The sequence below is a fragment of the Cannabis sativa genome, chromosome X (assembly GCF_029168945.1).
Source record: "Cannabis sativa cultivar Pink pepper isolate KNU-18-1 chromosome X, ASM2916894v1, whole genome shotgun sequence".
In the NCBI taxonomy this organism is placed as follows: domain Eukaryota; kingdom Viridiplantae; phylum Streptophyta; class Magnoliopsida; order Rosales; family Cannabaceae; genus Cannabis; species Cannabis sativa.
This window is the reverse complement of record NC_083610.1, coordinates 5107076-5134381: the sequence shown is the minus strand read 5'-3', so window position 1 is coordinate 5134381 and position 27306 is coordinate 5107076. Positions and strand designations below refer to the sequence as shown.

The 27306-nt window shown below is 31.0% G+C and overlaps 1 long non-coding RNA gene across 1 annotated transcript; it reads left to right on the top strand.

The window, feature by feature from the left end:
• Positions 1-18129: 18129 nt before the first annotated feature.
• Positions 18130-19658, top strand: LOC133032688 (uncharacterized). Its single transcript, XR_009685262.1, has 3 exons — positions 18130-18323; positions 18926-18989; positions 19403-19658. It is a non-coding gene; the product is annotated as an uncharacterized LOC133032688 (long non-coding RNA).
• Positions 19659-27306: the final 7648 nt, after the last annotated feature.

Below are 27306 nucleotides of genomic sequence, written 5' to 3'. Positions count from 1 at the left end.
GGTGTAAATTTCCCTAAGCAAAATCTTAATACATTTAAAAAAATAAAAAGGTTAAATTTACAAAAGAAAATTTAGATACTGAGAAAGAGTAGTGATATATAATTGAAATGATATAATAAAAAACGTTGGAAATTTGAAATGATATATAATGGGAAACTTACAAAAATATTGGAATTTGAGTTAAGTTTTACAAAAATATTATCACACGGAAAAGTTTTCAAAAATACTGTGTTTTTATAAAACACTAGTAAAACACAAAACGGAACAACTCAAAACAACAATAGAACAACTAAAAAATACTAGTAGAACACCAGTGAAAACTTAACACAGTATACTGTAGTATGAAACTTATAAAAAAATACAGTAAAAAAGTAAAAAATACCGTTTGGCAGTATTTTTGTAAAAGAAATGTAAAAAGTTAGTATACAAGTTGAAAAATGCCTCTTTTATTGATTAATTAACCAAATTTGCCATTTAATTTTATATTTATTTGAAACATACCTCTTTTTATATGTATTGTACCCAAAATACCCTGACATAAGAGAGTCACATGGAGAATATCTTGAAGTGATAGGGGCAAAATTGGTACAATGTTTTAAAAAAGAGGTAAAAATGATAGACTTTAAAAAAAAAAGGTAAAAATAAAAAATGACAATATAAAAAGGGTATAGAGTGTAATTTACTATATAAATTTCCCTATTGAGTTGAATTTGTTTGGGCTTTCTACTCAAAAACTTTATTGGGCTTTATTTTTCATAGTTTAATTACATTAAAAAACAAAATGGGCCTTTTGAAAAAGGATCTTTGTTTTTCTTTTTGCATATTATTTCATAAATACTCAAACTAACTTATTTTCTATCCATCTTCAGTTGATTCTAGAAGTTATATATTTAATTTTTTTTATGCCTATAATTAATTTTTTAACACATGATTATAGGTCCAAATACTAGCTACACTTCATAATAATTTAGCTAAGTTTATAGGGGCAAAAAATCTAAATCTAAATCTTCAACAACTATTTGATTGAGACATGAAGCCCTAGCTTTTAAGAACTAGAAAATGATGATCTTTCCTTTCAAAACCAAAATTTTCTCACAACTATTTATCTCACAATAAAGAGTGATATTGAGATTTTGAATGTTTCCATCTCATCAAGTAGCAAGATCAATTTAAGAAATAATAATGTGATGTCAATTATTCCAATAGGGCTAACAATGGCATATTTAAAACATTATTGTCATAAAAAAGAATTATCATTTATTTCTCAAAGGTAACTTTGCATGTTTTCAAAGAAAAAAGGTAACTTTGTAAAAAATTATCAAAATAAAGTCATGATATATAGTGGAATTAAAAAAAATATAAAATGAACTTGTTAAAAAAATTAATAAATAGGATTTGTCCCCATGAATTGCTACCCTTTTAAAGTTTTATCCTTTTTTTCAAGAGGGGCTTTCTTCATTTTTACACTTCAAAACAGTTTTTTTTTTTTGTATTTTTACGGAATTAGGCATAGAAACCCCTATTGCAACTAGCGCTGCAACTTAAATTGCAACAAAAAATCGTATAGAAACTCCAACTGCAACTAGCGCTGCAACCACTTTAGAAACCTAAACCGTAAATTTGAAGAAAAAAAAATTTAAAAAATACTATATGGGGTAATTCCCTTTTTTTCGTTACAAAAATTTCTTCTAAACTATAAAAATTGTTGTAAATAACCCTCTGCACTTATATTATGTGCTCATTAGTTTAAACAATTTATTGGTGTAACACTAACATGACTGATAATTTGAATTTGTTTAGATAAAAAAAATAAATACATAAATATCAGTCTAATAATGAATAAGTGAATATGTATATACATTTTTATAGGTAATATTTGTATATTTAATGCTTATAAATTAGATTTGAGACAACTCAAAATTGTTAAATGGGCCATAGTCAATATACATGTAACTCATGGCTACATAATTCATAGCAAGTTGTTAAATAGAATGTAACTTAAGAGGAATATTTACAAAAATTTGTATAACTTGAAAAAAGTTGCAACAAGAAAAAAAAAATTATGGAACAAAACTCTACAAAAAATCCTATTTATTAAAAAAAAAATTATACAATATAACTGTATATACTTATATAACAAGTTTTTTTGCTATAAAGCTATACTATTTAAATATTTAAAATTTATCGTAGTATAAGTAAGCATGCCCTTAAATTAGATAATAAATTAATTTAAAAAGAATTATGATTCATTTATCTCAAATGTATGCTCTTTGCAGTTCCAACAATAAAAAAATTACAAAATAGACTACAATCTTTTTAAAAAAATACAAAAAATATTTTAGTATGGAAAAAATTTAATTTTTACCCTTTGAATTTTTTTATTTTCAAAAATATTTTTTCATTAAAAACAGTATACTATTTTTTTTTGGTTGTTTTATAATTGTATTATAGTTGTTACTTATGAGGTTATTTTTAGTTATTTTATAATTGTCGTGAGGTAAATTTTTTGTTATTTTTTTAGTTATTTTGTTATTTTTTGTTGAAAAAAAATGTATTTTTATAATTTTAAAATTTTAAAAGAATATTTTTATAAATAAAAACTTTATGTAGTAAAATTGTAAATAAAACTTTTAAAAAAATAAGAATATTTATGAAAATTTTCCTTTAAAAAATCACATTTATTTTTGCCAATATAAATGTCAAATTAAATTAAAAGGACCCTTAGTGATTGATGCTTGCTTTAATAAATAACAAGTCCTTAATTATGCCATCTTATTATGATTTTTAGTTAGTGTTATGCCCTTTACACGCAACAACAACAATAATAAATATATATATATATATATATATATAAATATTTTATCATGAGTATTGTTATTGGATACTAATAGTAGTATGCCCTTTATAATTGGTTAACGATATTCCTTAAAAATTATTTTTTAAAGTTATATGAGATCTGATACTTACACTAATAACAGTATGACACTGAGAATAGTATGAAGCACCAATAATGAAGCACCAATAATACTTTTTACCAATTCTCATACTTTATAAATATATAGATACTTTATAAACATCATAGTGATGATGATGGTTTTGAACTCCTAATGCATGATTTGTATGCTTCTACTTTTTTAATAACACTTTTTACTTCATAAAGTCACATCTTCAAAAGAAAATCTCAATTGATCACAAGGGACAATTTCTTTGGTAGGAGGGTTTTTTGTTAAATCCTATTAAAAAGTATGAAGTTTGATAAAATTATTTAATTTGTTAAATTTCAAAAAAGAAAATGCAAATTCTATAAGGATTTTAATGAATTATTTGCTCAAAGTTAGGTATTAATATATATTATTAAGTAGCCTTCCATAATTTTTTTTTAATCACTTTGCTAGCAATTTCTTTTATATAATAATTCTTTGTAAAATAATCTGATCTAAACACACATGTTATCTTATGAAAAATCATTGACATTTTTTTTATCTTTTAAATGAAAAAAGAAAGAATGAAAGAAGAACATGAACTAAAGATGATATTTGCAAAATTAATAAATGAGCACTCTTAGTTACTTTATATAATTCTGTGCAATATATATTTTTAAAAAATTATAATAAATATTTATGTTGGCCCCCTCTAATATGAAATTAATAAAACTTTAGGATATTTATATTTTTCTATACATTAACATATTTTCTTACTATGTAAACTACAATATGTCATTAATCTATAATCAAATCAAATAACTTAAAATGTAAGAAAGAATCTTTCTCTTTTTTTAACCAAACATAACAATAATTAAGATGTAATCAAGAATTTTGTATTAGAGCGTAACATTTGTAACAGAAATTCATTCTGCTCGGCCGACCAAAATTCGAAAAATCCAAAAAGATTGAGTTTTAAAAAGTATTGGATGGTTTCGCGTGAAATTCTGGTACAATTCGGGTCGGGTTCGTGTTTAAGTAGATTTTTAAAATCCGAGTTGTACCCGTATTCGCCAGAAACTTGAGTGCATTAAGTAATTAAAAAAAAAAAAATTTTTTTGTTATTTTTGTTTAAATTGGGCAATGCTTGTGTATCTAATTTGGTAATGAGTATTTGGGCTCGCTTATTTATTTATTTAATTTTTTTAAAAAAATCTAATACAATCTCGAACCCATCCGACCAAAAAAAAATGGGCAATTTCGGTATATAATGTTCCGAAACCTAAAATTTGCCTGATGGGCCCACACTACGAGATAGGTCATCTTTAATCACTTTCAGAGTTTATTATTTCAAAGAAATAGTAACAAATTGGTCATCTCCGGGAGGGCCTACCCAAATGACGGATGGTTCTTATCCCTTCCTCTTCATAAGTGAATTTGACCCAAAGAGGATATAGTTGGACAAGCAAAGTGTAGCAGACTGCTCGAGGTTAAGTCACTGTATACACATTTGATGCGGCATGGGAAAGAACATCGAACACATTACACTAAACAGACGTGCTCAAGGGTTTAAACTCATAATTTACTGATTTCACGATGCCCCATACACTACATAATGAGTTATCAAATCATAAACAAGAGGGCCTCACCAAACACCTATAGTCATTCTAAACACTTCATAAAAAGTAGGCAATCATGCCCTATGATAAAATTTAAAAAATTGTGAAAAGTATGATTCATACAATCACGATAACGATGACCTTTTACCACCATTATGAACCTATAAATATCACAATGATGTATAGAAGAAGGGACTTTTAGAAAATTCTCTATAAATATAAATACTCATTAATAACAGTGACTCGTGGACTAAAGCTTATTAATGCTCAAACTATGTAAAATTTATCTTCTTTAATGCTCATTAATTACTTCAAACATCTCTAATTGATAGTTGTCGAATTTTTTGGTCAACAAGTTGGGATATGATTTATTAAATTTGATTAATCTCTCAAATCTTATATATGGTGCAAGTTTTATTGACTAGTATATATTTGCATTAGAAGACTTAGCTCTAGTAGTTGGACATAACAAATTAGTTTCGATACAATTGTGACATTCTGAGTAAAAAATATCTTTAAAGATAAGTTTTATCTTGTTAAAATAATAATTGTGTCTTATCATTAATTTAAAAATTTACAACATTATTGTTCTATAGTGGCTAATCAATTTTTCTATATTTATTTATTTTGTAGGTAGTTTTAGTACAATTAATTGTTTATATTGGATACCTCTTGAAAGTAATCTCAAGTTATTTTTTTTTAAATTTTGGAGAGATAAATTAGTCTTATATAAGTCATGTTATTTGTAACGACTCATATTCTGACTTTGTATATTTTTGGCTAGACAATTAGCTTGTTGATTAAAAATTCTTTTACATATTGACGATTATCAAAATATGATTCAGATCACTTTTATATTTTGTGTACACCTAACATTACTCATATAAAAAGTTTCTAATAGGCCACAAAAAAAAGTTTATTATAAACAAAAATCACTCGCCTAATTTATAATTTTTTTATTTACTATAATATTATTAATTAACTTTGATAAAACTTTACATTCTTTATTTACTATATTGCTATTATTTAAAAAATAAAAATTATATTAAACAATAATTTTTTCTTATATATTCTCACTAAAATATTAAATGATCATCAATAATAATGATTTTTTTTACTTAATTTATATTTTGTGCATTGGAATACAATTGGAATACAAAAATTTATTTTTTAAAAAAAAATTTAGCATAAATTTTAAATTTTGCATTGAAGATAGTCTCACCGAATAATTTGAGTGACTTATTATTTTGTTGGTGTGTGATTTCAAAGAAATAGACAACAAAATCTCAAAATATATTATAGCATTATGCATGCGCAAATATTTACATAATTTTCTTTGGCCAAATACATTCAAATGTCAAATTAATAAACAACCACTTGTGATTGTGAACACATCAACTATAGCAAATTTGAAAATTCACCACATAAATGTATATATATATATTGTAGAGAGAGATAATTTATTGTGATATATTTTTGTTGAAGAATTGACAAGTAATGGATTCGTCCTTACAAGATTTCTCCATTGACATCAAATATCAAATTTGCTGATTCGTATCATAACAAACCCTAGCAAATTATTACTCTCATATAACTATATATATATATATATATTTATATATATATATATATTATGATCACAAGACAAAGAAGTATATCACATGACAATCACTATTATTAAACTCATGAGTAAATTGCGGCATAAATACCTAAGTTTAACTTTCAGTTGTAAATAAATACCTAAGTTTAATTTTTTACGGTAATAATACCTAAGTTATAATTTTAGAACTTCTATAAGTACCTGGTTAAGTAAATTGCCACGTGATAATCCCTGATTGGTCCAAGTCATTAAATTTTTATTATTCTAAAAAAAAATTAGTTTAAATATACCAATAAGAAAATGACACGTGAATTTAATGGCTTAATATTTAACGGTTAGGTATCTACAGAGTTCCGGAAATATAACTTAGGTATTATTACCGCCAAAAATAAAAATAGGTATTTATTTACAACTGGAAGTTAAATTTAAGTATTTATGCCGCAAATTACTCAACTCATGACATATATATACTTGATCCACTTAATAAATACTATATTAAATTTTATTTTTAGTCACAATAAAATTTGTGGTTAAAAGTAAAAAAATTATGACTAATTATAAATTATGATTCTTATGTTGTGACTAAAAGATCCGTAGTTAAAAGTATTAGTTACAAAAATACAATTTATTGTGACTAAATGTATTTTCAGTCACAATACTTGTTGTGAGTAAAACTAAATTAGTGAAAACTTGTAACTAAAGACTATATTCTAGTCACAACTCACAAGTAACATTTTGTTTTGACTAAAAATCACATATAGTCATAAAAAAATTATGTTGTGACTAAAAAGTTGTCACTAAAATAGTAGTTTTTTGTAGTAAAATAAAGTGAGTAAAGCAAATTTTGTTAAATAGAATTGTTTAACATGACATTGGCTAATGATATATGTTCGACTCAATAGCGTGAGAACAGTCGTCCCCGAACAAACATGTTGAGTTAGGTCTAATAATATTTTCCAACAATGATCGTATTATTACTGAGATTATTTTATTAATATATAAAGATAATAAATTTATTATTTTTTTTTTACAAATATATAAAGTATTGTTTTTTATTTTTTTTTTTAAAAATATTATTTTGACGTTATTTTGCTGCTAACAATATAAAATGTGGTTTTTCTTCTGTTGTTTCAAAATAATGTAGTAGCAAGAAAGAAATTTTTTTTCTAAAACAAATAAGTGAAAATCTATTAAAAAAATTGTAAAAATATAAATATAAAAAATAATTTGTTTTGAATGTATTGTGTAAAATTTTCATTTCTATTAAAATTAAAATTACTTAATTATATTCTTTTTATTAATTTGTTTTAATTATAATTTATATATATAGACATTTTTGTCATTTCCACTTAGACTTAATTAAGCATGATAAATCTAAGACTATGACTTTCACTTTCTTTCTTTTAATAAAGCGTTTGTTTTTAGAAGAATGAATAAAGTGTTACATAAAATAAAAATAAATTCCAAAAGAAATAAATTAAAGCCAATTATAGCTAACCTATTTATATATATATAAATATTTATATAGCTAGTTACATCATATCGATGTATCATTTCATATAAAGTGTAGATAAACTTTTTTTCCTCAAAACTTGTCACTTTCTCAAAAGAAAATTAACTTAATGGCATGCAAAATAAATAAAGTTTTAGATTGAAAAGGTGTCTTAATTAATTATAATTTTTTATTATATATATATGAAAAAAAAAACTATATGAAAAAAAAAAATTAATGTTCATGCTTTTTATTGGGTGGTTGCTATCACAATCATATATTCATATGTAAAGAATAATTAAAATGCTTTGTTGGCTAAGTCATGAACTATACACATAAATAATTTTGTTTTTTTTTTTAAAAAAAAAAAAATGCCATTTTGTTAAGAAATAAGACAATAATTTTCCTATGAATAGTTTAGCATATATTGATTATATTGTCAACAAAAATAGTTTAGCATATATTAATTAGGGATATTGGCGGCTAAACCACATGAATTTTAAGGTTTGTAACACTTAACCACAAAAATCGAATTTTTGGCGGCTAAACTACCTAAACTCTGATTCTGTTTTGCTCTGCACACCTCCGTCTAAAAATCACAGTTAAGTGCCACGGTGGACTGTCCACGTGTACACACTTGTACACGTGGCAAATTTTTAGTGGTCCACGTAATTTTAATTTTAAATATACTAAAAATAATTTAAAAATTAAAAAAAAAACAATTTATAAAAATTTAAAAAAAATCTTTTTTTTTCTCTTTTTCTTTTTTTTTTCTTTCTCTTTCTCTTTCTCTTTCTTCTCGATCCCCTAACCCTTCTTCTTCTTCTTCTTCTAGCCATGGTCGGCCTCCTCCGCTGCCGTAACAACCCCAACCCCCACCACCATTTCCTCCGACCCCGACACCCATCACCACAACTCCTTTTCTTCCTAAACCTATCGATCGGCCATGGGCGAAGGCAATGGGCAGAAGGCTAAGATGGCCCGTGAGAAGAATTTGGAGAAGCAGAAGGCTGCCAAAGGTATTTTTTTTTTCTTCATTTTCAGTTTCCATTGCTGCCAATTTTGAAGCATCAGAGTTTGTATTATTGTATATATCTGTTTCCTTTAGTGATTTAGGGTTTTATTGGTGGCTCTGCCTCATCTGATTTATATAGGTAGTCAACTTGAGGTAAACAAGAAAGCTATGAACATACAGGTATTCTATAATCAAGATTTGGGTTTTGGATTTGTTTTATTACTGTAACTATTCAACTTCCGGATTTGAACATTTTTTATTCGTACGCATAATTGTTACCATTTTTCTTGTGTTTGGATAACCAAAATAGAAGTTGGTGGGGGTTGGGGTTGTTACAGCAGAGGAGGAGGCTGTAACGTCCCCGCTTCAAGCCTCCATTGGGCCCTTACACCCACGGACTAATGGCTCTTATACACGAGTTCGTCACTCTGGCTGCTTTCTGGATTGATGACTGACCCTACAGATCAACACAAGTGTTTTCAGCGTGCTTTGTCCTCACTCACACGCATCCTGGGAAAACTTCCCAGGAGGTCACCCATCCTTGAAATTACTCCAGGCCAAGCACGCTTAACTGTGGAGTTCTTTCGAGATGGGCTACCGAAAAACAAGATGCACCTTGTTTACATAGGTAGTACCAATCAATCCATTTAAGCCCTCTTCAACTGTGTAGTCCCATACCTACACAGTCTCAGAATCATCACACTTGACCTTCCCCAGGCGGTGTGGGATTGCACAGCTTACCCAGTATTTCCCCTTACGGATCACAGGAATACTGACTGTCACAATCACCCCCCTTACGGGGTCCGACGTCCTCGTCGACCACACTTCCGGCTGGGTCAAGGCTCTGCTACCATTTGTAACGTCCTCGCTTCAAGCCTCCATTGGGTCCTTACACCCACGGAAATAATGGCTCTTATACACGAGTACGTCACTCTGGCTGCTTCATGGACTGATGACTGACCCTACAGACCAACACGAGTGTTTCCAGCGTGCTTTGTCCTCACTCACACGCATCCTGGGAAAACTTCCCAGGAGGTCACCCATCCTTAAATTACCCCAGGTCAAGCACGCTTAACTGTGGAGTTCTTTCAAGATGGGCTACCAAAAAACAAGATGCACCTTGTTGACATAGGTAGTACCAATCAATCCATTTAAGCTCGCTTCAACTATGTAGTCCCATACCTACACAGTCTCAGAATCATCCCACTTGACCTTCCCCAGGCGGTGTGGGATTGTACAGCTTACCCGGTATTTCCCCTTACGGATCACGGGACTACTGACTGTCACAATAATTGTGACAGTTAGTAGTCCTGTGATCCGTAAGGGGAAATACCGGGTAAGCTGTACAATCCCACACCGCCTGGGGAAGGTCAAGTGGGATGATTCAGAGACTGTGTAGGTATGGGACTACACAGTTGAAGAGGGCTTAAATGGATTGATTGGTACTACCTATGTAAACAAGGTGCATCTTGTTTTTCGGTAGCCCATCTCGAAAGAACTCCACAGTTAAGCGTGCTTGGCCTGGAGTAATTTCAAGGATGGGTGACCTCCTGGGAAGTTTTCCCAGGATGCGTGTGAGTGAGGACAAAGCACGCTGAAAACACTTGTGTTGATCTGTAGGGTCAGTCATCAATCCAGAAAGCAGCCAGAGTGACGAACTCGTGTATAAGAGCCATTAGTCCGTGGGTGTAAGGGCCCAATGGAGGCTTGAAGCGGGGACGTTACAACAATGGTATCAGAGCCTTGACCCAGCCGGAAGTGTGGTCGATGAGGACGTCGAACCCCGTAAGGGGGGGGGTGATTGTGACAGTCAGTAGTCCCGTGATCCGTAAGGGGAAATACCGGGTAAGCTGTACAATCCCACACCGCCTGGGGAAGGTCAAGTGGGATGATTCAGAGACTGTGTAGGTATGGGACTACATAGTTGAAGCGAGCTTAAATGGATTGATTGGTACTACCTATGTCAACAAGGTGCATCTTGTTTTTTGGTAGCCCATCTTGAAAGAACTCCACAGTTAAGCGTGCTTGACCTGGGGTAATTTAAGGATGGGTGACCTCCTGGGAAGTTTTCCCAGGATGCGTGTGAGTGAGGACAAAGCACGCTGGAAACACTCGTGTTGGTCTGTAGGGTCAGTCATCAGTCCATGAAGCAGCCAGAGTGACGTACTCGTGTATAAGAGCCATTATTTCCGTGGGTGTAAGGACCCAATGGAGGCTTGAAGTGAGGACGTTACAGAGGCCGGCCATGGCTAGAAGAAGAAGAAGAAGGGTTAGGGGATCGAGAAGAAAGAGAAAGAGAAAAGAAAAAAAAAAGATTTTTTTTAATTTTTATAAATTGTTTTTTTTTAATTTTTAAATTATTTTAGTATATTTAAAATTAAAATTACGTGGACCACTAAAAATTTGCCACGTGTACAAGTGTGTACATGTGGACAGTCCACCGTGGCACTTAACTGTGATTTTTAGACGGAGGTGTGCAGAGCAAAACGGAATCAGGGTTTAGGTAGTTTAGCCGCCAAAAATTCAGTTTTTGTGGTTAAGTGTTACAAACCGTAAAGTTCAGGTGGTTTAGCCGCTAATATCCCTATTAATTATATGTTAAAATTTTAATAGTATCTGAATTTTGTTAAGGTGTTTTAGTGTACAAATTAAGTGTGATATAATTATAAGAATCTTGTTTAATTGAGTTTTTCAGTTTTGAGATGTTTTGAAGAACAATTTATTGTTTTCAATCTATCTTAAGGGGTTTCGGGACTACACTATTTGAGGAATTTCATACAATAAGTTTTAAGAGATTTGAACTAAGGGTTCTTGAGTGGATCACAAGGAAGGGTATTTTCTAGTTTTGTTTAAATTGTTAGCTTTGTTACGAGTTTAGTGCTTGTAATTGGACAATATCTATTTGTTGGAAGGTAGCTAATCTTCTAAGAAAAACATACAACTGGTATTTAGGCTTATTTTAGTTAACAAATCTCGATATGTTGCAAAATTTTATAACTCATGCATCTGTGAGCTCAATTGAAACAGTATGAGTCCAACAAAATAAAGCATGAAACCCTTGAATTAAAAACAAACCCTATCAGACTAATCAATATTGTATTCTAAGGTTCAAATAATCTTTGAGAAACCCTTAGAACATTCACGAGCTGCTAGGGTTAGAGATTCACACACAAATCACCAAGAAAATTCATGCGAAATCAAGAGAAATAGGGTTAGGAAAATCAAACATAGGTTAAGAACACCACGATTTTCTCAAGGATCACCCTTACAAAGATGGGCTACGTCCTGGCCTTATCAAGCTCGCCACTGAGATACTCAATTTTCCCATTACCAACATGTATGGATTACATCATCTTCATTTGATTTCGAGTCACATTCATTGAATGATAATCAAAGTTTTTATTTTTCTGTATTTTTCTTCTTACAAAAAATTTTGCCCTAATACTTTTCTATATTTTCTCTCTTACAACACGAATGGACTTCTCTCACACTCGTCTCTCTCTTTCTCTGTTTCTCTTTGGATCTTTTCTCTGGCTCTGGTCTAAAGCTCTTTCATTTATTTGGGTTTATGTAGGATTTTAAAGACACACACCTACACCAACTCACAAAATAATTAGAAAATTCAAGGTCAACGTTTGACCTTCAATTTTCACACGTGGCATCAAAGTAAACAACCATGTTTATTTTTTAAAGAGCATTGCTATTGGGCACCAGTGGTGCCTAGCACCTTCTAAATGTGTCGACTTGCAATTGGCTAGCGATATGTTGTGAAAAATTGTGTACGCAAGTATACGCAATCGTAACAAGTAATAAAGTGATAAATCGAGTATCGTCTCCACAGGGATTGAAAATTGGAAATTAATTTATAAAACTAATTACTCACAAATTGGTTTCAACAAAAATAAAATAAAGTGATGAGAATATGTAAAAAAAGTTAACAAACACAAACTATGAAGAAAACAAGCTAGAATTATTAAATTGGCCTAAAAATGCAAAGTTGATATAATGGTGCTAATGAGTATCGTTGTAAATTGATAATGTCAACTAGGAATTTAAAATGTCATAATCCTTTTTCCAAAGTGTTTATGGTTTAATTCTCTAATTAATTAACATATTCCTATGCCCAATTAATTTTAAGAATACCAATTTAAGCACAATTCCTTCAAGCCATACATGGTAAATAACATATTCCTATGCCATTTACAAACTACATTTTTCCAAAGTGATATTCATGCATCATTCAAGCAATTCCACTAACCCTATTTTTTCCAAAATTAAGATTAACTACTACTTACTAATGGTGATCAAGCAAAAGTAAGCAATTGCACAATAAACACACTTGAATGAACAAAACCAATTTACTAAGCATAGCAACAAAATACCAAATTACAATTTAAGTCAACAAAATAATTCTAGCAAAATAAAAATTAACTCATAATTGTGCAAAAATTACAAAGTTTAAAAGAAAAGAGAGATAGAAATAACAACCCATTTGGAGCTTGTCACAATACTCCAAGTTCCTCTTCCAAATTTCTCTTCTTCTTCCTTTGAATAATTGCCAATCTCCAAAATAAAAATGCTAGATTAAAACCCTAAATAAAACTCTCTCTCTCTCTCTCTCTCTCTCTCTCTCTCTCTCTCTCTCTCTCATTTTTTTTTTCTCTTTTTCTTTTTCTTCTTTTTCTTTTTCTTCATTTCTTCACTGTGTGGTTGCTGTAGGCGTCAGGGCTCCAAAAAGACCCAGCCGCCTCTTCTATTTATGTTCACGCCTCCCTCCTTTGTGATATAATACCATATGTATATATTCTAATCATTTAGGTCTTCATGGCACCACGTGTCCTCTAATTCTCTTCACCTTCTTTTTCTTTTCTTTCAACAAATACAATAAAGGAAATATGTAATTACAAAGGAAGAACCAAGACTTAGACAAATGGCAACTTATGATTCAACAAATAATGGAGCTTTAAATAAACTTGTGAAGTGGCACTCTCTAGCTGGACATTGATGTGGATGCATTAAATCTTTTTCTTATATTGAGCACATTAGAGTTTCTCATTTAAATTTACCACTTTAGTTTTATTTTTTTTTAACTTTTAACCATAATTTGACTCCATAATTACATTTAAGTTCTACAAATAACACAATATTGAGAATAATATTTTTACAATGGGAAACTAAATAAACTTGACAAAATATTACAAAATTAATCTAAAAAATATTAAAATTAAGATTTATGGAAAACTAAATAAAACTAAGTAAAAATTATTTTAATAAGCTAAAAATGCTTAAGAACAAAACTAATTTAATAGACAAAAAGAGCCAAATAACTCTATTTTCATAGAGTTATCACGATACTCTATAAAAATTATTATATTAAACTATATGGGACCCGATACTTAATTGCACCAATAGCGATATTGACACGTAGGAGGGTGCTAGGCACCAGTAGTGCCCTTTAGCATTTCTCTTTTTTAAACACCACACACACATAAATGCACTTTACTAATCAAGTTTCATTTTCTTATTCTATAATCATCATCGAATAAAACAATGTTACCAAACTCAGAGGTTAGCAAACAACATTCATGCATAAATTAAAAATTAACAAAAATTGAATCAAACAGAGAGGGAATCAAAGAAGAACAAACAAATTATCGAGGTTCGTCCACATTATTTGGGGTACATCCTCTATCGAGCGTGCCACACTGGATTACTCAGTCAATCTTATTTCTCAGGCCAAGATTGTAACAAAGTTTAACGATTCCAACCACGTCTCAGAAGGTAATCAATCTCTCTTGTTCTCTTAATATTTCTTTTTCTCTCAACAATGAAGAATCTTGTTTTACTCTCTAATATTCTTCTCTTTCTCTCTCTCATGAAAAACTTGTCAATCAGTTTCTCCATATAATCTGTTTGATGCAGTACAAGCTTTTCCTTTTCCTTGTTTCTCTTAATGCCCATTCCTAGGATCTTAGCAACAGCCTTCAAATCTTTCATTTTAAATTTTGTCTTCAACATGTTCTTTAAGTTCTTAATCTTAGCATTTTTCTTACTTATCAACAACATATCATCCACATACAACAATAAATATGTGGTTGACATGATGATTGCTCCTTTTAGATACAGACGTGTATCATAATAAACTCTTTATGAATTCATGTTTGACCATGAAAGAGTCAATTTTGTTGTTCCATTGCCTAGAGGACTGTTTTAATCCATATAGGAATTTTTCTAAGTTACACACAAGGTATTCTTTGCCTTTTCTCATAAATCCTTTTGGCTGATCCATGTAAATCTCTTCCTCTAACTCTCCATGAAGGAATGCAGTGGTGACGTCCATCTGTTCCACAATTAGGTTGTACTTTGTACCTAAAGCAAGCATAAATGTAATGGTTTTATACTTAGTTATAGGTACAAAAATTCTAGTATAGTCTATTCCTTCTTTTTGTGTGAATCTTTTACCTAAAAGCCTTCTCTTGTATCTAATTGGGTCTTTACCTCTAATTCATTCCTTATGCTTGGATAACCACTTACAAGCAACAATAATTAGTCGTTTTGGTTTCTCCACTAGTGTCCGTGTCTTGTTCTTCTTGAGAGATGTCATCTCTTGTCCCGTTGCCTTATTCCATTTTTTTGCATATTTGGATTGTAGAGCTTCTTCATAGGAGTTAGGCTTTGTGTTGATGAGTTCCATAGCAATTAGGAAAGCATAAGCTAGCACTTCATTCCAGGCATTGAAACTGAAGAATATGTATAGAATACTTACTCACAATCTTGAGTGTAGATGAGAGGGGATCACCATGACTTGAACGAGGTATTACACATTTGTCTAAAAACTTATTTTCCTCAATCTCTAAGCACTAAGGGAACTCTCTGGGAAATGGATTTGTGAATTATCAAGTCTTGTGTTTTCTAGCAAGTACTTGTTGATAGAAAACTAATTGTCATTAAATGAGCAGTTTAGACCTTTATTTATAGTGTTTGAGGATCACTTTAGAAAATCAAATTCCCTTTACCCCATGGCTGTTACGAGGACTTTAATATGTGTTTAATAGGATAAAAATATTAAGGAGAGAATTGGAAATGTGCTTGATAAATCCATGCATGTTCATGGACGTTATTTCAAAATTGGCTCTATGTGATTAAAACAACCATAAAATAACTGGTTATCAACCATAAAACAACAATTTTTAAAAAAACTCAATTTTGAGTTTTGTAACTCCTCTCCGAGCTACATTAATTCCCAATGTTCCAACACTCAAATAAATGATATAAAAATGAGTATTGTAACAATTTTTAATATCTAGATTCTATATTTTTCATATGTAATAATTACTCAATTTTTTACATATTATCAATTGTGATCATTAGGTTACAATTTAATTTTATATTTGTAACTTCTCATATGTTACAATTTTCATGTGTATTATTATATTATATATGATATAATACAATCTCTAACACATAATATATATTAATCTCATATTAATATATAATATGTCACATTTCAATCTTTATTCTATATTTGTTAAATAACAAATATATAATACTTCATGTATACTAATTGCTTCAACCAAATATTAAAATTGTCGACTTAGTCATTAAATTGCCTTTAAGAGTTTCGAGCGACTATGTCAAATCAAATCAATAATTTAAGTGAATGAGGGGTAAATAAGTAATTAGCAAACACAATTGTCTTTTATTCTTATTATTTATTTTATTTCTTGTTCTCAATAATTGGTTCCTAATTAATGTGATTCTGTGAAACGAAACATTAATATAGGAATAAATTGAAAAGGTAATGTCATTTCATAAAAATTCTTTACAAATAATTGCTATGATGAAAAGACTAATTAATTACATGATTTTTTTTTAAAAAAAAAAATTATCAAAATATTAATTATAATAATAATCCATAGAATTGCACAATTAAGCCATTGATCATTAAAAAGTGACTAAATATTAAAAATAATTATAGCTAGATAAGACTCTCACTAAATGAATAAAATATTTTCTTTCTTCAAGCTGTAAACAACCATTCTCTTTCTTACTTTCCCATTATTAAAACATAAATAGTTATAATTAATAATTTTTTTTATTAATAATAATTGCTAAAATTCTTTTTATGTAGATTGAAAAAAAAGTTATACATCTATTTGCACTTAGGAGAATTTTATATAATTAATTAATTTTTGTTTTTTCTACTTTTATAAGGTGTTATCCATGCAACTTATCACCAAATAATATAATAACAAAATTCAAAGAAAATATTAAAAAATATATATTTTTAAAAAATAACTAATTATATCTTTGCCTCGGATTCTATATATAAATATATATTTATGTATACTACTTTTTGCCTTTTTTGATTAATATCATACAAATACAAAATTTGGATATTTTTGTAACAAAATCAACTTATTATACTTGTGGGGTTCATCTTAATTATTTATATATATATGTATATTTATTTGTATATATTATATATTTATATTAATTGTATTTATTTATAATATAATTAATAATAAGATGTGAGTACCACGGCCCAAAGCTAAAGCTTTTTAGTTTGGAATACTTCCAAATTCCAAACATAAGAATATTTTCTGTCTTGAAAAAAAGTCTTAATATTATTCAATAGGTATAAATGGAATGGACCCCTTTTTGATTTGTTTTCTGTTCGGTATCAATCCAAGTCGCATGCCAGAAGAATAGATAAGAATTATCTTGAATATAAGTATTCTAATTATTTAATTAGTACGAATTTTTTTAAAAAATTGTCTAAAAATAAAATCGTGAGGACTTAGTTCATTTGAGTCAAGTTGAAGTGACGTCTCAACAAAGTAAAAGAATGGGACCCAATATTTTCTTATTTTTTTTGGACAATATATCTTTGAATAAATACTATTTTGTACCATGTATTTTACAAAAGTTACTAATTGGATCCTCTATTTTGTTAAATGACAAGATAGAACTTGTATTTTCCAAAATAATACAAATAGGACCCTAAACTGATTTTTTTGTCAAAATAAAATTGTAAAGACCGCATATAATTAATACTTTGAATTATTAAATATTTAGGGTTTATGTATGAGATTAAATTAATATTTATGAAATGCATATTTTGGAAATGTATTTAATACCATATATGTTATTATGCTATTTTATGAAAATTACTCAATTTCTGTGATTGTGTTCGGAAGCCGTGGAAAGCGACGTTGGGCCTTTAGAGAATTGTATTTTATGGTTTAGAATATTTTTCGGGGTACCATTGTTAGGTTTTAGCGGCGTTGGTATTTTTGGGGTTTGGAAAAATGACCATTTTACCCTTGAGATGTTTTAGTTACTTTTATTAGTGGAGGGGCAAGAAGGTCTTTTGGCAAGACTTCTTTTGTCTTATATTAGTTATTATTTGGCTGTGAATGAGTTGTGTAATTTAAAATAGAATAAGAAAGAAAAAAGAGGAAGGGTTTTGCTTAAGCTTGAAGGAAAGGAAGGAAGGTTAGAAGATTAGCTAATTCTCTCTCTCTCTCTCTCTCTCTCTCTCTCTCTCTCTCTCTCTCTCTCTCTCTCTCTCTCTCTCTCTCTCTCTCTCTCGATTCTCTTGGGCAGCAGCTGGGGATTGAGTTTGTGAGATTGAATCAAGAGATATTAGTAGTAATTGAAAGCTTTGTTCAAGGTAACTCTTTATACTTTTTCTCTTTTAAGGTTCTTGTAGTTTAGGTTAGGTTTTTGGTGTGGATTTAGATTCTAGGTTGCTGTGTGATTTGAAATGGTTTAATTTGGTGTTCTGGTAATGATTTGAGGTTGTTTAAGCTTATTTGAATGGAAACTATAGTTTGATTTGAGGTTTGAGCAAAGTTAGAGTTTATGAACTCAAACCTAGCTCTTTAATGGTGATTTGAGAAATTGTGTGAATTGTTGTGTTCTGTTGCTTGGGTTTGCTTCATTGTAGTGTTTACAGGTATTCTGGAAGTTATTGTGAAGTTTGGGATTAAATTGAGGTGTGGGGGTCGGATTTTTGGTTCCCAGTTCAGAACCGGAATTCCGGTTCCTGGGAGCCTGTGGCAACCGGTCGACCGGTTGGTCCCAGGAACCGGACTTCCGGTTGGGAACCGGCCTGCCGGTTGGGGCTTTTTCCCGAGCCTTAGTTTTTTCCGTTTTTGTGTAATTTAGGGTATTAGCATCCTATTTATCGATACGGTTAAGCTTAGTTTGTATTTTAAATCCCCGATAAGTGTTTAGCGTGTCTCTCATCGAATTTTGAACGTTATGGTTTAGGGCCCTGTAAAGCGTCGAGCTGCGTTTCCACTCAGGCTGACCGCACACTTGAGCACGGAACGAGGTAAGATAACGTAAGAATATACATATATATATATGAATGTATATGCTTGAATTGGTTGTTTGTACTACTAGCACTAATATGAATTGATTATTAGAGTATTAGTATAGTGTTGCATATTAATGTAATTACGGTGTTACCAACACGAGTACCCGGGGTACGTCGTGTTCGTGGTACAACACTTAGTAATTTCTGGGAGTACAGTTATGGCTCTATCAATACGAGTACAAAATTGGTACTTTAGTGCATTTGGTACAGTAGTCGTACTACCCTTAAGAACGTTCTTAACCATTTGGTGAGCTTGATTATTGAGCTCAGGGCGGCTTAATCATAAAGCCGGCATCGCATTATTTTTTTATATATTTCTTGCATATCTTACTGAGTCTGTTGACTCATCAGATTGCTACCTTGTGTAGGTAAAAGAAAAGCAAAGCTAGAGGAACAGTGAGATAGAACTCGGCAATGATTGTACATATCGCGGCAGTGCAGCCTGGAGGGTTTCGGTCTTTTACTATTTTGGAGTCTGTATTTTGAGGTTGCATACTAGCGAGTTAGTTTTGAAAAAAATATATATTATATGTACATATTAGTAAAATACTTTTAACTTGTATTTTGATACTCGGGATCCCGACCCATATGGTTATTAAGCTATAAATTATTAAAATTAACTTTCGAGTTTAGTAAATATAAAATTCGGGCGTTACAAAAATTTAATAATAATTCGATTTAAAAGTGTTATGACAAAACTATTTATATTTTCTGTATCTGCTTGTATTAGGAATTGCCTTTAAGTTGGTTATATTAAAAAAATGTCAAAAATTAAGCTCAAGATCCTATTTTTACAATTTTAGAAAATACAAGGTTTATTTTGTCATTTAACAAAATAGATGATCCAATCGGTAATTTTTACAAAATACAAGGTTCAAAATAATATTTGTCCTATATCTTTAATGAAAAAATATAAAATATGTATATATATATGTAAAGTATTTATCATAATTTATTAATGAATGTGGTACTGAATTAATAGAACAAGTTCGATAAATTATCATGTTTGAAAGACTATTCTAAATAAGACTATTATCCAAAATAATTATATATATATATATTTATTTAAAAAATCACTATTTTGTCAAGCTCCCATTTTAAATGAGTTTAAAGATATATACATATATTCCTCATAAATAATTATATAGAAATTCTTATATAATATACAAAAAAAATTACAAAAATACGTTAACATAGAGAAATTTTTTATTTTTATGGTTTGATTTTTTTTTATTTATAATGACTCCTTCCGTTCAGATATCTAGCCCTTGATTCCTTTCTGTAGCAGAGCATTATCAATATCTGAACCTGGATCTCTTTCTCTGAATCTTTGATGCTGAAACTCCTTCTTGTTGAAAGTCTTTCTTCACGATCTTCCTCACTATGATTGAGGTATCACTTGCTGTGTGTGGGCACTACTCATACACTAAGGATTTCGAAATTCAAGAGGAAGAGAGAGAGAGTGGGTTCGGCCAAAGATAGGGAGAGAGAAGGCTCAGGTTTTTCTAAATCAGAAGTGTCAGAAAAAAGTGTAATTTTCCTGAAGCCTTCACTATCTATTTATAACATTCCACTAGGATTATGTTTGAATTATTTGGCATTAAAATAATGAAAATATCAGAGGGAAAAACCCTACAAAAGTGGCCGGCCCTACATAGTGGATTTGGGCCTCACTTTTTGCAATTTTGCAGTTTTCTCAATTTTGCATCTGATTTTCTCAAAAACGCTAATTTTCAAATTCAACCATTTAAATGCCAATTCTAACTATTTAATAACTATAAATAATTATTAAATAATATTGTCATTTATCATATTTATTAATTGAACCATTCAAAGTATCAATATTAACAAATATGCCCCTATAAACTCTTTCTTTACAATTTCGCCCTTACTGAGTGAAAAATTCACAAATAGACATAGTCTAATTTGAGAATTATAATTGATTAATCAAAACCAATTATATGAGTCTTACAAGAAATATTATCTCAACTAGTGCGGGGACCATGAGTCTATATAACCGAGCTTCCAATAAGTAGATCAAGAATTTAGCACTAAAATTCACTAACTTATTAATTCTTCGTTGAATCCACGCATAAAACTTAGAATTGCACTCTCAGTATATAGAATGCTCTATATGTTCCACCATATAGACGCATCATAAGTTATCCATTGTTATAATCCTAATTTGATCAATGATCCTCTATATGAATGATCTACACTGTAAAGGGATTAGATTACCGTAACACCCTACTATGTATTTTATCCTTAAAACACTTGACCCCGTATAAATGACATTTCAGCTTATGTGAAATGAGTACTCCACCATTTATGTTCGTTTGGTCAAGCTCGAAGGAGATCATCCTTTGCTTACTATTCGCCAGATAGAAGCTATAGATTCCATGTTTATGCTAGCGCTCCCACTCAATTGCACTACCGTGTTCCCAAAATGTACGTATCACCCTGACCTAAAAGTAGGCTTTGTTGGAAATTATTTTACCAGGATCTTAGATCTACTCACAAGTATGTTTAATAACATCCTAAATAAGAACTTTCTAAAACGATAAATTAAACACATATAATGTAACGCCCGTATTTCATAATAACAAACTCGGAAATTAATTTTAATAATTTATATATTAATAACCATATGGATCGGGATCCCGAGTATCAAAATTCAGGTTAAAAGTACTTTACTATTACATATATTTTTTTTAAAAAGTTTTGCGGACATGCATCTTCAAAATACAGACTCAAAATAATAAAAGACCGAAACCCTCCGGGTTGCACTGCCGCGATATGTACAATCATGCCGAGTTCTGTCTCACTGTTCCTCCAACTTTGCTTTTCCTTTACCTACACAAGGTAGCAAACTGATGAGTCAACAGACTCAGTAAGATATGCAAGAAATATATAAAAGTATTGCAATGTCGGCTTTATGATTAAGCCGCCCTGAGCTCAATAACCAAACTCACCAAATGGTCAAGAACGTTCTTAAGGGTAGTACGACTACTGTACCAAATACACTAAAGTACCAACTCTGTACTTGTGTTGGTAGAGTCCTAACTGTACTCCCGGGAATTACTAAGTGTTGTACCACGAACACGACGTACCCTAGGTACTCGCGTTGGTAACACCGTAACCACATTAACATGCAATACTATACTAACACTCTAGTAATCATTTTAAATTAGTGCTAGTAGTATAACAATCAAAACAAGCACATACATTCATATATATATATTCTTACGCTATCTTACCTCGTTCCGTGCTCAAGTGTGCCGGTCAGCCTGAGTGGAAGTGCAGCTCGACGTTTTACAGGGCCCTAAACCATAATGTTCAAAATCCGATGAGAGACTCGCTAAAACACTTATCGGGGATTTAAAATAGAAACTAAGCTTAACCCAATCGATAAATAGGATGCCAATACCCTAAACTACTTAAAAACAGGAAAAACTAGGGCTCGGGAAAAAGCCCCAACCGGCAGGCCGGTTCCCAACCGGAACCCCAGTTCCTGGGTACCAACCGGTCGACCGGTTCTACGGGTCCCCCAGAACCGGTCGACCGGTTCTGTGCTGGGAACCCTAAAAACGATCCCCATAACTCCAATCAACCCCAAACTTCTCAATAACTTCCAGAACACCTATACATACCAAAATAAACCAAAACCAAGCAGTAAAACTCATCAACAAACACTAATCATCATTTCACCATTAAAGGTCAAGGTTTGAGTTTTCAAACTCAAACCTTAGCCAAACCTCAACAAAGCTTATCATCCCAGCTCAAAACAAACAACAAACTCCCCACCTAATCCCTAAACACGAAAACAAACCATCCCAAACCTACAGTACCCTAAACACCCAAATTCATGCATAAAACTTACATTAAACTTAGGAAAAATCAAGGGAAGGAGAGCTAGAATTATTTACCTTGAATTGGAGTGTTCTAATCAATCAAGATTACACAGAATTGAGCTAACCACAACAATTCCCAGCTGGTTTTTCTTTGGTGTTCGAGAGAGGAGGAGAGGGGCTTGGAAATTCTAAGTTTCCTTCAATGCTAAGTTTTCCTTCATATTAATTTGAATTAATTTCTTTATATCTTAATAAAAGATATAACCAGCCCCTACAAAGCCACAAGAGGCCAAAAAATTAACTAAGGAAAAGACCTTCTTGCCCCCATCACTAATTAAAGTAATAAAAACATCACAAGGGTAAAATGGTCATTTACTAAACCCCGAAAATACCAATACCGCTAAAACCTAACAAAGATACCCCGAATAAATTCTAAATTATATAAAATGCGACTCTCTATAGGCCCAACGTCGCTTTCCACAGCTTCCGAACACAAACACAGAAATTAGGTAATTTACATTAAATAGCATAAATGATATTAAATTTATTTCCAAAATATACCTTTCATAATTATTAATTAATTTCATACATAAACCTTAATTATTTATCATTTCAGAGTATTAATCATAGGCGGTCTTTACATATAAAGTTTAAGAAACCTTACATTGGGTGCAGCGGAATAATATGACTCCTTCCGTTCAGATATCTAGCCCTTGATTCCTTTCTGTAGCAGAGCATTATCAATATCTGAACCTGGATCTCTTTCTCTGAATCTTTGATGCTGAAACCTCCTTCTTGCTGAAAGTCTTTCTTCACGATCTTCCTCATTATGATTGAGGTATCACTTGCTGTGTGTGGGCACTACTCTCACACTAAGATTTTCAAAATTCAAGAGGGAAGAGAAAGAAGAAGTGGCAGCTAAAGATAGGGAGAGAGAAAGGCTCAGGTTTTTCTCTGAAGGAAAAATAGAAAATTTAAGTGTAATTTTCCTGAAGCCTTCACTATCTATTTATAGCATTCCACTAGGGTTAGGTTTGAATTATTTGGCATTAAAATAATGAAAATATCAGTTTAAATTTCCTACAAAAGTGGCTGGCCCTATACTAGTGGATTTGGGCCTCACTTTTTGCAATTTTGCAGTTTTACCTTTTCTGCATCTGATTTTCTCAAAAACGCCAATTTTCTAATTCAACCATTTAAATGCCAATTCTAACTATTTAATAACTATGAATAATTATTAAATAATATTGTCATTTATCATATTTATTAATTGAACCATACAAAGTATCATAATTAACAAATATGCCCCTATAAACTCTTTCTTTACAATTTCGCCCTTACTTAGTGAAAAATTCACAAATAGACATAGTCTAATTTGAGAATTATAATTGATTAATCAAAACCAATTACATGAGTCTTACAAGCAATATTATCTCAACTAGTGGGGGGACCATGGGTCTATATAACCGAGCTTCCAATAAGTAGATCAAGAATTTAGCACTAAAATTCACTAACTTATTAATTCTTCATTTAATCCACGCATAGAACTTAGAATTGCACTCTCAGTATATAGAATGCTCTATATGTTCCACCATATAGACACATCATTAGTTATCCATTGTTATAATCCTAATGTGATCAATGATCCTCTATATGAATGATCTACACAGTAAAGGGATTAGATTACAGTAACACCCTACTATGTATTTTATCCTTAAAACACTTGACCCCGTATAAATGATATTTCAACTTATGTGAAATGAGATCTCCACCATTTATTTTCGTTTGGTCAAGCTCGAAGGAGATCATCCTTTGCTTACTATTTGCCAGATAGAAGCTATAGATTCCATGTTTATGCTAGCGCTCCCACTCAATTGCACTACCGTGTTCCCAAAAAGTACGTATCACCCTGACCTAAAAGCAGGCTTAACTAACAATTCAAGGAACACGAATAGCCTTTCAAGATTGAGCCTAATCATAACAGGATTAAGATCATTTGATCTAGGATCAACTAGGCGATATTGACTTGAATAGATTTTACGGTAAGTTTAATTAAATCTAAGTCAAAGTTCAATATCGGTCCCTTCCGATGCATACTCCATGCATCCAACCTGAGCTTTACTTTAACCAATGTTCTGGAAAGAACATAGTATTTCTCCAAATACAAGTAAACTCTTGTTGTAGATTATCATATCAGTAAAACCCTGTGTCTGATAAATCTAGGAAACTTTATTCACATAGTCATGTTTACTTTCTAATGTGTTGACGGCACAATAAATAGGATCAAGTATGTGAAAAGGGTTTCAGATGAATTTATACATTATGTACATATAATCATGAAATAAATCATGTGAACAATGCAACATTAAATGTTATTTCTGATCTATATTAATAAGTAAATCTGATTATATTGAAATGAGTTTTATTTAGGGCATAAAACCCAACAGGCTTAACTAACAAATCAAAGAACACGAATAGCCTTTCAAGATTGAGCCTAATCATAACAGGATTAAGAACATTTGATCTAGGATCAACTAGGCGATATTGACTTGAATAGATATTACGGTAAGTTTAATAAATCTAAGTCAAAGTTCAATATCGGTCCCTTCCGATGCATACTCCATGCATCCAACCTGAGCTTTACTTTAACCAATGCTCTGGAAAGAACATAGCACTTCTCCAAATGCAAGTAAACTCTGTTGTAGATAATCATATCAGTAAAACCCTATGTCTGATAAATCTAGGAAACTTTATTCACATAGTCATGTTTACTTTCCAATGTGTTGACGGCACAATAAACAGGATCAAGTATGTGAAAAGGGTTTCAGATGAATTTATACATTATGTACATATAATCATGAAATAAATCATGTGAACCATACAACATTAAATGTTAATTCTGATCTATATTAATAAGTAAATCTGATTATATTGAAATGAGTTTTATTTAGAGCATAAAACCCAACAAACTCCCACTTGCACTAATATAAAACAAAAAGTGCATTTCAAATAATCTCAACACCTTGATATACAAATCAAGTGTAGTAGTAGTAAACTCCTCGTAATAGGATCTGAAAAGTTGAATTAACCACAACCTTTTCTCCACCATTACTCTTCCTTTAATCACAAAATCATTGATAATGTGAAATTCCTCTATATATGTCTACTCTCTTGGGATACTGGATTCTATACTTTTGGCAACTACTTTTGGTTAATCAGGAAATTAACACTAGTAGTTTAAGGCAATTTGGAATGGTGCCAAAGATGTATAGAACTTTCCTTAGACTGAATAAGTACCTTTCCTGCACCTTTAACATTCAGTCCCTCTCTGGTAGACCTAGAGACTTCAGATAGGTTTTTACACTTCTCCAAAATCACTATTCCACCCCCAGAGTAATCACCATCTTATCAGAAAGATTTACTAGCACAAAGACAAATTTTGAAATCTGATATGGTGTAGTCTAAGAGTTTTAAACACACCCTTATAGACTAACATATAGTTCCTCTTCTTAATCTTAAGATTTACTTGATTGTCTTCCAATGTTCTTCTCCTGGATTAATCTGATACCTACCCATTACTCCCACTCAACAGCAGGTGTCTGGTCTAAGGCATACAAAAGCATATCTAAGACCTCTCACTGTTGATATAAGAAATTCTTTCATGGCTTTATCTTTTCTGGAATAGTTAAGACTTTTCCTTAGATAAATAAAATCTATACCTAAGAAGTTGTGAAGCCTCTATAGATTGCCATTAGAAAGAAAATGCTTCAGCATCTTAATAAAGTTGCTTGTATTAGAGTAAGTAATTCCCACGTATACCACAAGCCATAGGTTTAGATAAACTCAAACCTATAATACTAGGAACAAGAAGTTTTGTTAAGTCCATTGAATGGACTTATAAACAAAAATTTCCTTTTATGTCCTTGTAATAGAAAACTTTAGGTTACTCCATGTGAATGGATTAAACCATAGTTCTATTGGCTTTCTTCTTAGTTTCTTATCTTGACAATCCATTACTTGTTTAAACTCACAATGGATTTTAATCACTAGTGTCTCCCAAGTCATAAGAAGGTGAGTTCAAAGAAACTCTCCCACTACGACAAGGTACCGTGAATTATGTCTAAGAAAATAAATGGTATTAACCTCTTTGGTTGTGACAAGACAACAGAGGCAGTGTGATCATCATATGTCAAATAAGATGATAGAACACTTTTGGAATCAAGAAATAAATATCTCCTTTATTTGCTACTTGATTTTCAGACTTAGTCATTTTCTTAGAAAAGTAGTATTTGTTTGAACAAACACTTTCTTATCTATTGACAATGGGATAGTCCACCCCTAATCACTTAGAACAGCTAACAAACCATGGTTAACAGTTCTAGCTTTTCTTAAGATTTTGATTAGGTCATCCATGAATCTAG